Raw genomic sequence first — 13,781 nt, 5'->3', positions numbered from 1 at the left:
AGTAGATTTCTCAAGATGTTGTTGTAAGTAATTGAGGGAACATCTGATGTATCCAATTTATTTATGTAATATTAAATTCCATAGATTTTAATATAAATTCAGAGTACAATAACATAAGAAAGATACAATAGTAATACCCAAAGTAACTCATACATAATACTTATACATATGCTAAAGTAAATTATAAACAACATAATATTATTTTTTAATTGGCACTAACTGACAGGATAAAACAACCCTTGTTTGCTGGTGGGAGTAATCGGTTATTATATTTTTCTCAATTTGTGTTTTTTATTTAATTATCATATTGATAATTGAGTAATTAACTCAGCGTCAAATAATGGGCAGGCAGGAGTAGGTTTCGTGATGAACAAGAAGATAGGGAGGAGAGTGGAGTATTTCAAGACGCATAGCGATAGAATCATTATAATAAGGATAAAATCAAAACCTAAACCAACAACTATTGTTAACGTCTATATGCCTACAAGCGCCCATGATGATGATGAGGTAGAGTGTGTATATGAAGAGATTGATGAAGCAATTAAACACGTAAAAGGAGATGAAAATTTAATAATAGATGGAGATTGGAATGCAAGCATTGGAAAAGGCAAGGAAGGAAATATAGTGGGTGAATACGGGCTGGGCAAAAGGAATGAAAGAGGGGACCGACTTATATAGTTTTGCATGAAGTTTAATTTAGTAATTGCCAACACCCAATTTAAAAATCATAATAGAAGAATATACACTTGGAAAAAGCCAGGCGATACTGCAAGGTATCAGATAGATTATATCATGGTTAAGCAAAAATTTAGAAATCAACTCGTTGACTGCAAAACTTACCCTGGAGCAGACATTGATAGCGACCATAATTTGGTGATAATGAAATGTAGATTGGGGTTTAAAAACCTGAAGAAAAGGTGTCAGATGAATTGGTAGAATTTAGAGAAGCTTGAGGAAGAGGAGGCAAAGAAGATTTTTGAGGAGGACATCGCAAGAGGTCTGAGTAAAAAAGATAAGGTAGAAATGTAGAAGAAGAATGGGAGAACGTTAAAAAGGAAATTCTTAAATCAGCAGAAGCAAACTAACGCGGAATAAAGAGAACTGGTAGAAAACCTTGGGTTTCAGACGATATATTGCAGCTGATGGATGAACGTAGAAAATATAAGAATGCTAGTGATGAAGAAAGTAAAAGGAACTATCGGCAATTAAGAAATGCTATAAACAGGAAGTGCAAACTGGCGAAAGAAGAGTGGATTAAAGAAAAGTGTTCAGAAGTGGAAAGAGAAATGAACATTGGTAAAATAGACGGAGCATACAGGAAAGCTAAGGAATATTTTGGGGTACAAGTTAAAATCTAATAATGTGTTAAACAAAAATGGTACACCAATATATAATACGAAAGGTAAAGTCGATAGATAAGTGGAATATATTGAAGAGTTATACGGAGGAAATGAATTAGAAAATGGTGTTATAGAGGAAGAAGAGATAGTTGAGGAGGATGAAATGGGAGCAACAATACTGAGATCTGAATTTAAGAGAGCATTAAAAGATTCAAATGGCAGAAAGGCAACTGGAATAAACGGAATACCTGTAGAATTACTGCGTAGTGCAGGTGAGGAAGCGATTGATAGATTATACAAACTGGTGTGTAATATTTATGAAAAAGGGGAATTTCCGTCAAGACTTCAAAAAAAGTGTTATAGTCATGATACCAAAGAAAGCAGGGGCAGATAAATGTGAAGAATACATTACAATTAGTTTAATTAGTCATGCATCAAAACTCTTAACTAGAATTCTGAAGAATTGAGATGAGAGTGGAAGAAGTGTTAGGGGAAGACCAATTTGGTTTCAGGAAAAGTATAGGGACAAGGGAAGCAATTTTAGGCCTCAGATTAATAGTGGAAGGAAGATTAAAGAAAAACAAACCAACATACTTGGCGTTTATAGACCTAGAAAAGGTATTCGATAACGTAGACTGGAATAAAATGTTAAGCATTTAAAAAAAATTAGGGTTCAAATACAGAGATAGAAGAACAATTGCTATCATGTACAGGAACCAAACAGCAACAGTAATAATTAAAGAACATAAGAAAGAAGCCGTAATAAGAATGGGAGTCCGACAAGGATGTTCCCTATCTCCGTTACTTTTTAATCTTTACATGGAACTAGCAGTTAATGATGTTAAAGAACAATTTAGATTCGGAGTAAGAGTACAAGGTGAAAAGATAAAGATGCTACGATTTGCTGATGATATAGTAATTCTAGCCGAGAGTAAAAAGGATTTAGAAGAAACAATGAACGGCATAGATGAAGTCCTACGCAAGAACTATCGCATGAAAATAAACAAGAACAAAACAAAAGTAATGAAATGTAGTAGAAATAACAAAGATGGACCACTGAATGTGAAAATAGGAGGAGAAAAGATTATGGAGGTAGAAGAATTTTGTTATTTGCGAAGTAGAATTACTAAAGATGGACGAAGCAGGAGCGATATAAAATGCCAAATAGCACAAGCTAAACAAGCCTTCAGTAAGAAATATAATTTGTTTACATCAAAAATTAATTTAAGTGTCAGGAAAAGATTTTTGAAAGTGTATGTTTGGATTGTCGCTTTATATGGAAGTGAAACTTGGACGATCAGAGTATCTGAGAAGAAAAGAATTAGAAGCTTTTGAAATGCGGTGCTATAGGAGAATGTTAAAAATCAGAAGGGTGGGTAAAGTGACAAATGAAGAGGTATTGCGGCAAATAGATGAAGAAAGAAGCATTTGGAAAAATATAGTTAAAAGAAGAGACAGACTTATAGGCCACATACTAAGGCATCCTGGAATAGTCGCTTTAATATTGGAAGGACAGGTAGAAGGAAAAAATTGTGTAGGCAGGCCACGTTTGGAATATGTAAAACAAATTGTTAGGGATGTAGGATATAGAGGGTATACTGAAATGAAACGACTAGCACTAGATAGGGAATCTTGGAGAGCTGCATCAAACCAGTCAAATGACTGAAGACAAAAAAAAAAAATCATATTAGGGACCAACAACTCACAATTATAAGCCTAGAAGTGTGCAATTTATATACATTATTAGATTTTCATCTACTTAAACTCATTACACCAATTAAAAGTATTGGATACATCAATAGATAAATGTTAATGCAACATTTAATATTAGTAACTTAAATAAATAATAGATCATCCGTAATAACAAAAGTAAGCAATTCTGGATTGTTATGTTAGATTATAATAACTATAAATCATTAAGGAGAAATAATAATGATCGTGATCCAGATTAATAACATTAATTTATGATTTAAGTTAATAATTATTGCTATTATTTAAGATAATAAGTTGGATAATTAGACTGTAGTAGATTAAATGGAAAGTTATAAATTAAAAAAAAATTGATTATCCATTTCCTTTGATCTGTGTTAAAATAAAATTTTTTATTTCTTCTTTCCTAAATAAGATGGCAAGGGATCCTATTAATAAGCTGGGTGCTGATACATGTTATTTGCTTGTGTACGGTGGTAGTATTAGAAAATTCAATCTTATACTTCTTCAGGCCGCTGTTTGTAAAAGTTATAGAGATTGTTCCAGATCTCCACCTCGAAAGTGTTCCTATATCTATAAATATATCTTAATAAATTTTTAATGTAAAGTTGTCTGACTTGTATGTAAATGTTGTTCCAAAAACATTTCCACTAGAGTATAATCTAGATTTATTTAAAATTGCTTTTATGATTCTTTTTTTAATAGTAAATAGTTTATTGATATGCCTGTCATAAGTTCCACCCTAAACAGCAATGCCGTATTGCAATAATGAATTTTCAAATGCATTAATATAAAGTTTTCAGTCATCCAATTGCAGATGTTATTTAATAAAAAATAACTTTATTCAGAAAAAACTTATATCTGTGCAATTTATGAATATCTTGTCATAAATATGACCTCCTTTATTCTTAATCACTTTATGTACATGATTTGACATCAATTCAACTAGGGTACTTCACATGTTTTTGGTTTGTTCATCATGAAGCCATATTGATTATTCCTTTAATGAGATCAATTTTTGTGGTACAGAGTTGTTTTTAGACTATTGCCTAAAAATTTTTAATTGGGATTAAACATGGGGAGTTACCTGGCCACAGGAAGAATGAAAATTTTTCCACTTTTTTGGCAGTATGGCATGGCGCCAAATCTTAGAATACTTTGTTACCTTGTCTGGATTTTTTTTAAGTTGTATCACAACCCTTACTTCAGAATTTTTATATATACATAATTTTCAACATGCCATCTAGTGGAAGTAATCAAAAAGGACCTTCAATTGTGAAACATTCCCAAAACATTTTTTTATTATTGTTGGGTATGAGCCAGTGACGTATTTTCATCTGATGCTTTTCTAACATATGGAACCCTTTGCCCCTGAACAATAAAAGTTTACTTTTCTCACTAATATACAATCCTGTGATGGAGTAGTTTTTCTTTTACAGCTACATATACCTTTCCTTTCAGATGAAAATGAATCAGTTTCTTTAAATTATTTTATTAATATAGTAGTCACCTTCTCTAGTCCATCACATACTTGAAAGCTCTTTGTCATGTTATACTGGCATGCTCAGAAAGGGAAGTAATTTTTTAATACTTTTGTTGGAGTTGTATCCGTTATTATATATTCAAGACACGCAGAACAAAAAATACAAAAATAGGATTTTGTAATAAAAAATTATATGAACGTTTTCACTATTTATAAAATGAGGATTGCTAAATAATTGAAATAAAATAATCTCACATTACACAGATAACTTAAAGAATGGGTGTGGTCAAGCAGTGTAGCCTTAACATAGAAATAAACAAAACAATTTTCTGTTAGGATTAATTTGCACGTTACTGTAAGGTTATCCCTTTTTAACATTTTAATCTATTTGTTAAATCAAAATAATTTAATAATTATGTAAGCAATCTTGCATTAATGTTATATATCTTCTTAAGTTGTAATGTAATGATAGTAATTTATTTCAGTAATAGGATTTTGATTTAATGCTGAAATATTGTTAATTACACCTTTGGCAGTTAATTTTGATCCTTGGCATTTTTATTTTCATTTTTTTAATCTTTTTTCAGTAAATTTGGATCAATCATTTTGCTTTATATTATGATGTAAATGTTCTGTATATTAATCCTCACTTAAAACAGGCACATTTTTTTCATTAGATTGTATCTTTTGTTAATATTCATAGAATTCTACAAGCATATGCAGTATAATAAATGATAATTAAAATTAGATTATGTATATGAAATAAATTTATTAAAAGTAAACACCGAACAAATAAAGAAAAAAATAAATGTGTTTATAAGTACTTTAATGATCTGACATGTCAGATTAAAAAATATTCCACATTTTATTGAGAGATTAATTTAATTACAAAAAAAAACAAAAAACAAAAAACTTTGATGTGGACACCACATGACTTCCTTGTATGCCTATTAAATATAAGAATTTTTTTTAAAAATTCTATTTATTTATTTCATTAATATGAGGGTAAGTCAATTATTATCCGCAATGTAGTTATAGATTTTATTGCAATACAAATAGGAAACTTACTTGTACATCATTTTTCAACATAGTCCCTTTGCATTTAAATGCACTTGGTCCAACGTTGCACAAGGTTCCTGATGCGCTCATAAAAGAAGGTTTTCGGTTGAGCTGTGAACCAGGAACGCACCGCTTCTTTCACTGTTTTGTTTGAGGTCAAAGTAGCCGTTCACACTTTGAGTGGACCAAATAAGTGGTAGTCAGAATGGGTAAGATCAGGACTATATGGAGGATGAGCCAGTAGTTCAAAGTTGAGTTTCTGGAGTGTTACAGAAGTGTGGGCGGGCATTGTCGTGCAACAACACCTTTCGACAGCAGTCCTCGGCGTTTGGTTCAAATTGCAGGCTTCAGCTTGGCAGTAAGCATCTAACTGTAATCCCCACTGTTTATTGTCGTCCCCCTTTCCTCATAATGTTCCAGTACTGGGCCTTGTGAGTCCCAAAACATTACTCTCTAGCTTGTAATGATGGATCCATGTTTCGTCACCTGTGATGATTCTGTCTAAGAAGATGTCCTGTTTGTTATCATAGCGAACCAAATGTTTTTAGCAGATGTCCAAGCGCATTTGTTTATGCGACTGCGAGTTGTTTTGGGACCATCTTGCTCAGACTACGAAACCCAAGTCTGTTACGGATGATTTCGTAGGCAGACGATGTCTGTAATTTGCAGACGATGTGCCACTTCATCAATAGTTACTTGTCTGTCTAAGAAAACCATGTCACGCGCACTCTCAATGTTTTCCTCATTTGTGGCAGTAAACAGTTGTCCGGCTCCTTGTCATGCATAATACTTGTGCGACCATTTTTGAATTTTTCAATCCATTCGTAGACACTCCATTGCGGCAACACACTGTTCCCGTACTATACTGAAAGTTTTAGATGAATTTCGACCCCTGATACATCTTCTGACCACAAAAACCGGATCACTGAATTCTTCTTTGGTGCAAACAGAAAGTGAAGCAGCCATGGTTAACGGCAGGGCAGCGATAATGGAACTAACCTAGCAGCATCAAACCTGCACAGACATAACAATTAAAACACGCATGCGTCGCCTACGCAACACGACAGTACTATCAACATAAACAAAAATATAACTAAATTGCGGATAATAATTGACTTACCCTTGTATTTTCTGATAATTTTTCATATTTTTGATTGTTATTGAATTATTTATCATATATTTTTTTTTTACAATCGAAAGTTAATAATTATTAATAAATCAATATATTTAAATTACAAAAAAAAATTTAAAAGAAAGAGATGAAATCTGATTCGAACCGATATGCTCTTTTTAGATCCAAATATTTCATTAATTAAAATTTTATTTGGCTATAACTCTGGAACCAATGAAAATAAGTACCACTTATGATATATTGCCCGCTTGGGCCTATCCCGTTTCTCTTTTCCTGACATAACAAACACTAATTACGTTAAAAATAAATTATAAACGATAAATAGCCAACTAAATAACGTAGTAGTTGTTTACAACGAATGAACAAGCATCCAATCAGAGCAAACGTAAACAGTAAAACGAGACAGGACAAGGCAATAAGTCGGCGCGAAAACACAGTTACTGATCACAATACAACAAGATGGCAATCTTTACTTTGTTTTTTTTTTTTCTGTTCAGCCTCCGGAACCACCGTGTAAGGTATTACTTCAGAGAATGAATGAGGATGATATGTAAAACTGTATGTAACTGAAGCGTAGTCTTGTATAGTCTTAGTTCGACCATTCCTGAGATGTGCGGTTAATTGAAACCCAATCACCAACGAACCTAGCATTCAAATCCATATAAAAGTATGTGCCTTTACTAGGAATTGAACCTTAGACTTCTTGACTTCGAGAGATCTACGGCCGTTACTATGGTAAACAAACTATGCATTGAATTAACAAAACTATTAGGAATTATAATAATTTCCAAGAAATCACAAATAAACAACACGCTTAAACACTTAATAAAACACAACACTGATAAAAACCCACCAAAATGAGGTGGAATTTAATAAAAAATAACACCTGATAACCCATGTTCCAGATAGCCTAAGATACCCAAGCTAAAATAAATAAAAATAATTAATTTTACCAAAATAAATTCCTAGTTATTAACAAAACAACTTACAAAACCTTTCCTAATTGGAGGAAAATAAAACCAACTAATGAATGAATTAATTCCAAACTAAATACTAGTATGGCTGGAGCAGTAAAACACGTCCTAACTCGACCAATTCATGTATCGAACTTGAGTACGTGTATTTTCTGGCCTATGGGGTTGACCAGAAAACTTTAAACCTTAATAAACTCACTCTTACAGACACAATCTCTAAATTTAAATTTATGCGAAAAATAAGCGAATCTTTTCTAGCCATCTGGTTTTTTGGGTTCCTTAGGTACCAAAACATCAAGATATGTTGAAAACCGCATATGCACAAATTGAACTAATTACAATACTTTTCTTTCTATAGCGCTATCTAAAGGGAAAGTAAAAGGTACTGTTATGTTAGTAACTGCTTCAGAAAACCAGAAGTCTGTAAGAAGCTAGTGCTACCTGAAACAACAGAAACAGCTACAGCTACAGTATGATGACTTTTAAGAATTTGGAAGTCATTTTAACTCCTTTTTAATTCTTCTATTATCATCTCAAGAGTAGTTAATGGGGATTTAAGCCTTCAAAAAACTTAATTTATGTAATAACTTAGTTTTTAAACATTTATTTAAATTTTCCATTATTTTTTTTGTAGTTATATTTTCAGAGTTCCGCTAATACAGTTTTAATTAAAATCTTAATCTATAATTCAGATAATAATAATCAAGGTGACTTGATTTATTATTAACTAAACTGACTAACTATTATTAACTAAATAGTTATTATAAATAACTAATTATTTTCAAAAGTTAGACTATTGTAATCAACAATCTAAAAGTATGTATATTGAAATTACTGTATTTTTAGTACATAATAAAATAAATTGATTAATTAGCATTCAGAATCACAAACATAAATGTTTATTTCATTAGCTTAAATTTTGTTTTACATTGAACCAAGTTGTTTTTGTTATTTTTAAATTGCATTTGATTTTAGATAGAATGGCAAACAGGTAGTGTGTTCTTTACACACATCAAGACTGAAGAATATCCTTGTCAGTGATCCTTGGCTCATAATTGATATCTTGCCGTGTTTCTCAATTGTTCTGAGCATAGTTTGATGCTTTTAGACATGGGGAGGCCTTTGAGCATGTGTGATAAAGGCGTTTGACCTGATATAAAATCATTTGAACTAGCAATTTGTATGCAATGTCATGGAGATGGGAAATTGAGAAAATTTATACATCTAAATCTAAAAAGTTTTGGCATCTTAAGAGTAGTCTATTAATAACATATTACTAATTTTTCACTGGCAGTAAGTATAGAGCTACATTAAGTTTTGTTCGTGTGCAAACACTTTTTGTATCGCAGGTATAACTGCAATAAATAATAAGGTAATCATCAGTTTAACCCTTATGTTGTGAATAGACTGCTTGTTGAAAGGATCTTCTACATTATCTCTCACCACTGAATTTAATCATGCACATAACTAAGTTTTCATTAAAATTAGAACTCCATTTTAAGTATTCATCGAATATTAAGCTAATTATTTAAAAATTTATCATATAATAAATATTATTTTTAAAATAATATTAACAAAAAACGTAAAATAATTAGCCTAATATTTATCTTAGAAAAAGCTTTGGTAAAATGTACTTCCAATAAAACTGTATGTATTGTGATCTAACGTACTGATGTATACTTAAATGGAGAATAGATTTCATGAAACCATTATTAGTTCAAGTGCATGATTTAATTCGGTAATGACAAATAACGGAGAATCGGTCGGGTCGAAATTGACAGTAAAATTCTAAATGCAGGATTGCACTGAGAACTTGCGGTGCTATTCAGTTATTCTGATATGATTAATGTTGCTTGAATATCTGTTGTTAATATGTTAAACTGATAAAAGAGTAATTTAAATATAAAAAAATTAAAGCAATTTTGGAGTCTCTTCATTACAGTACAGCACCTATAACGGAGCTTGTTCAATCAGGATAGAAAGATTTGGATAACGTTGCAAGAAGAAAGGTCAAACGCGCTGACCAAACCGTTAGAAGCAAAGTACATACTAAAATTTATGTCCTACTCGTCATGACCGAGATACTAGACGTAATTCTAACGAAATGTTGTTAATACACGGATAGTCAGTCATTATTATAAAGACTCGCTATATTCCTCCTAACTTCTCAGAGGCATGAGGAACAGATTATTGATAATCTTTACCAGTTCATGTCGACAGCCAAAAGTAATTCTCAGACTATTAAAGGAATTCAGATGTAAAAAAATATTTTTATTCAGAAATCCCATTAAGCGTAAATTAGTTAAAAATTGGATATACTCGTTTTACTCTACATGGATAATTTTTTACTTTACTTTGTACATGGAGAAGAAAGAAAAATTATTTTTCTGAAAAGTAAAAGTACAACTTAAATACAGGGCAAGTTACAGAAATTTTAATCATTGTCTGTGCTGGATTTTATTCTGTGTATTAAAATTTACTGTCGTCGATTTTTTAAACACTACGTCATGGATTTCAAATTATTGTTAACTGGTGTTTGTTTTAATTTGCATTGAGGTATATTGGCATCACTGATAGTGTTTTCATTACTGTGACAGTTCATGTTTAAGTAGATCGTTATGTGTTTATTTTCAACTGGTTTTTTTGTACAACGAGTGCATTGTCATTAATTTGTAATTTTTTATTTGCGGGTTATCCTTTAACTTATTAGATTACGTTTGTAAGTATTTATGTTATAAAATTTTTGTATTGATGATATCAACCAAACAAGGTATGAACTACCTATTTGTCATGAGATAAGTCAGGCCCGTTAGAATAACCGTGCTATGTCAGTCTTATTTATATACAGGTATTAATTTAACCCAGAAATGTAGGAGATAGCAAGTCCAAGGATAGCAGATTATTCTCTTCTTCCTCTTAAAATAAGTGTATTACTAAAACATTAAAAAATAAGTTAGTGAATGTAAAAATTGTAGATTTTTTAATTGAAATTTGGCAATCCCTATAACAGGATGTATATATACATCACAAAAATTTTTTAAAGATATTGGAGTAATTAGTGCGAGGAATTCATTATGGATTAGAATAGAATTACTGTCAACCACGTTTTGATTTTATGACATTTAGAAAAGAACTTTCAATTTTTTGCTTTTCATTGTAATTTTTATGCCAGTTTGTAACTTTGTATTAATAAAATAAATTGTCGAGTTACTTATACTCTTTTTTAATTGCGATGGTGTTATTGATTACACATTATTTTGGTACATACATCTTCAAAATGCATCAATCATCTTTTTATTACAGATTCCATAAAAAAATTAAAGCAACTATAAGTTTAATGAATTTGCTAATTAAAACAAATTTACCATTGATAAAGTTATTTATATATTTTTTAGATTTATTATTTGTACTATTTATTTCGGTAGGCAGTATATGTTAGTAAGTCTGTATGCATCAACAGGTAATTTTGTAAAATTTTTAGCTATTAGTTTTTTGTTTTTTTTTTATTTTGATATTAATCCCACTTTTAATATCCATCCATATAATCTTCCAATTCAAAACTTCTCATTTACAGATTCTTTGATTTGTAAAAATTAAGATAAACATTTTTTATACATCATTACATTTAAGTTTTAATGAAAATAAAAATTAGTTTAATACATTGTGCAATATTTTCTTGTTTTGTAAATGAAACAACTTCAGTAGTGCTTTGTTTTCTTTTTTTTACAATTTTATCATTTCTAGGAACATAAAAATACAAAAATAAATAAAATCTCATTAAATATTATATGTAATATATTATTTAACATTCTTCCTAGAAATATTCTAGGATTCTGTTTGAATAAATAAAAATATTTGTTGATGTATAAATAGACTGTAACCATTTTATTTACTTGAATTATAAAATATAATACTGCGTGATGATAGAATTAGTGTGTGAAATTACTTATAAATATACGCTGATGTGATTGTATTAAGATATAAAAGATGTTCACCTTACGAGTTAGTAACAATGAATGAAAATTATTGCATGCTACAATAATGTGAAAAGAATAATCAACTCAACTGATGGCTAAAGCCAGCTGGTCAAACGATCATAAAGGCCCTAGTGAGTAATAAGAAAATTAACGCTACGATCGTACAGTTTTAAACTGATTAATAGTTTTTAAACACGTACTGTATTATATTATGTAAGTATATAAATAACTTTTTAACGATATAGTGTCGTATATGATCAGTCAGCACTTTGTTGAATTATTGTAGTTGAATTATTGTGTAGTACACAAGGGTACTTATGTATTAACGCCACCGCAGCTACAGCTTTATTTAAAAAGAAAGTAATCAATCGGATTTCGGTGGAAAATGAACAGTCTCTTTATTAATTATAATAAATGGTTTTATTTATTTTATAAATATAATTTAACCAAACTTAATTTATGCTCGCTTCGCTCGCTAACCTTGACTAATTAACACCGTAATTTTTGGAGTATTTATTTAATAATTTCAGTTATTATTGCAATTATTTATTATTTAAATAATCAAAGCACTCCTGTTAATTAGTCAAGGGTTAGCGAGCGTAGGTTAAGTTTGGTTAAATTATATTTATAAATAACCATTTATTAAAATTAATAAAGAGACTGTTTTGAATCTATGTTAAACTCTATATCGGCCCATTTTCCACCGAAATCCGATTGCCTACTTGTCAATCAGATATTAAATAAAACTGTAGCTGCGGTGGCGTTAATACGTAAGTATCTATACAAGTCAACTGTAAAACCTAAACCAATGCAGAAGTTTTATTTATTTATGTCTATTCATAAAAAAAAATTTATGTATATGTGGTAGAATTCCTGTTCTTTTTAAATTTGTATTCCGTTGTAACTATATTTATTAATTAACATTAAGTATTATTTATTTTGTTAAATGAAAGAGAAAAATTATTAATACTGATCAATTGATTGAATTATGTTTAATAATTTAGTTAGGTATTGATTTTTTTTTATGCTACTACATAATTTTCACATGTTCTCTCATACTTATGCTCAAGTTAACATCTGTCATCTTAGTAAATTGCTTTGTATATGAAATATGTAGCCATTTTAAATTGGACTGATGATTTTTAAATTACTCGAAAGATTAAACCAATTTATGTTATTAGGATAGACCATATATTTCTTATATTAGCAATCCTAATGTTAAAGGAAGCAAGCAAAACTACCAAATAGATTTACATTTTACATTTAGTTATGGACTATTGTATATAGCCATTTAAATGTGATGAATATATATTATTGTTATCTTTTTTGTGGTTTTTGTTTCTTCATTTTATTAGAAAAATACAATTTTATAGAGTCCATCATACCTTTTAAAAGTAAAATAATTAAGGTAAAAAAGAAGGCTACTGTGTTAAAAGCTCAAAACCTGTGGAAAAGTTGTATTCAGCGTAGCTATTGTTTGTATTTTTCAGGTTTAAGTGAATAAAAATTTGGTTGTTATTTTATTTTATTTTTTCATTTTTTACAGAAAATGAATGCATCCATTAATAATACATTTTTTGATGAAGTTCCATTAAAGACTTCTATTGATGTTAAAACAGAATTAGAAGAAAGCATACCTGATGAAACAGAATGTTTATTTTCACAATATAATGAAGACATGGAGTATGATTGTGTAAGTAAAAGAAATATAATTAAAATTTCACTGGGGGAGGGAAAAATGAAGTTTTTGGTTAGTCATTTCTAGCTGATGTAAAAGACACTTAGTTATTGACTAATTTCTATTCTTATTGTATAATTTAGCCCAACAGGTTGGTCTAGCGGTTAACTCAGAACAGAAACTTATTTTAATATTACTGTAGTGTATGAAATCTTTCTGTTGCAGGGAATAGATCATAATAAATTATACACAGTGTTTCCTATAAAAGAAGAAAATGATCCTTTAAGTTTAGATAAAAACTGTAACTATGAAGATTTGATGTTTATAAAAAAGGAAGAACAATATCAAATTAAACAGGAAGAACTGGTAAAGTTGTTTATTTAAAAATATAATGTGTTCAATCGTTTTTAATTTAACTTATTAGTGTT

General features: G+C 30.0%; 1 protein-coding gene across 6 annotated transcripts in view; it reads left to right on the top strand.

Annotated features, from left to right (window-relative positions):
• Nucleotides 1-13,359, top strand: part of LOC142324217 (uncharacterized) — a 121,215-nt gene extending 107,856 nt beyond the window's left edge. For all 6 annotated transcript variants that reach the window (XM_075365025.1, XM_075365022.1, XM_075365023.1 and 3 more), the window contains exons 8-9: nucleotides 7,222-7,459; nucleotides 13,222-13,359. The gene's annotated coding sequence lies outside the window, so the exon portion shown is untranslated. The remainder of the gene's footprint in view (nucleotides 1-7,221; nucleotides 7,460-13,221) is intronic.
• The last annotated feature ends 422 nt before the right edge of the window (nucleotides 13,360-13,781 follow it).

Source organism: Lycorma delicatula, chromosome 4, assembly GCF_047948215.1.
Source record: "Lycorma delicatula isolate Av1 chromosome 4, ASM4794821v1, whole genome shotgun sequence".
Lineage (NCBI taxonomy): Eukaryota > Metazoa > Arthropoda > Insecta > Hemiptera > Fulgoridae > Lycorma > Lycorma delicatula.
Note: the sequence above shows the minus strand (reverse complement) of the source record. Positions and strands in the feature narration are given on the sequence as shown.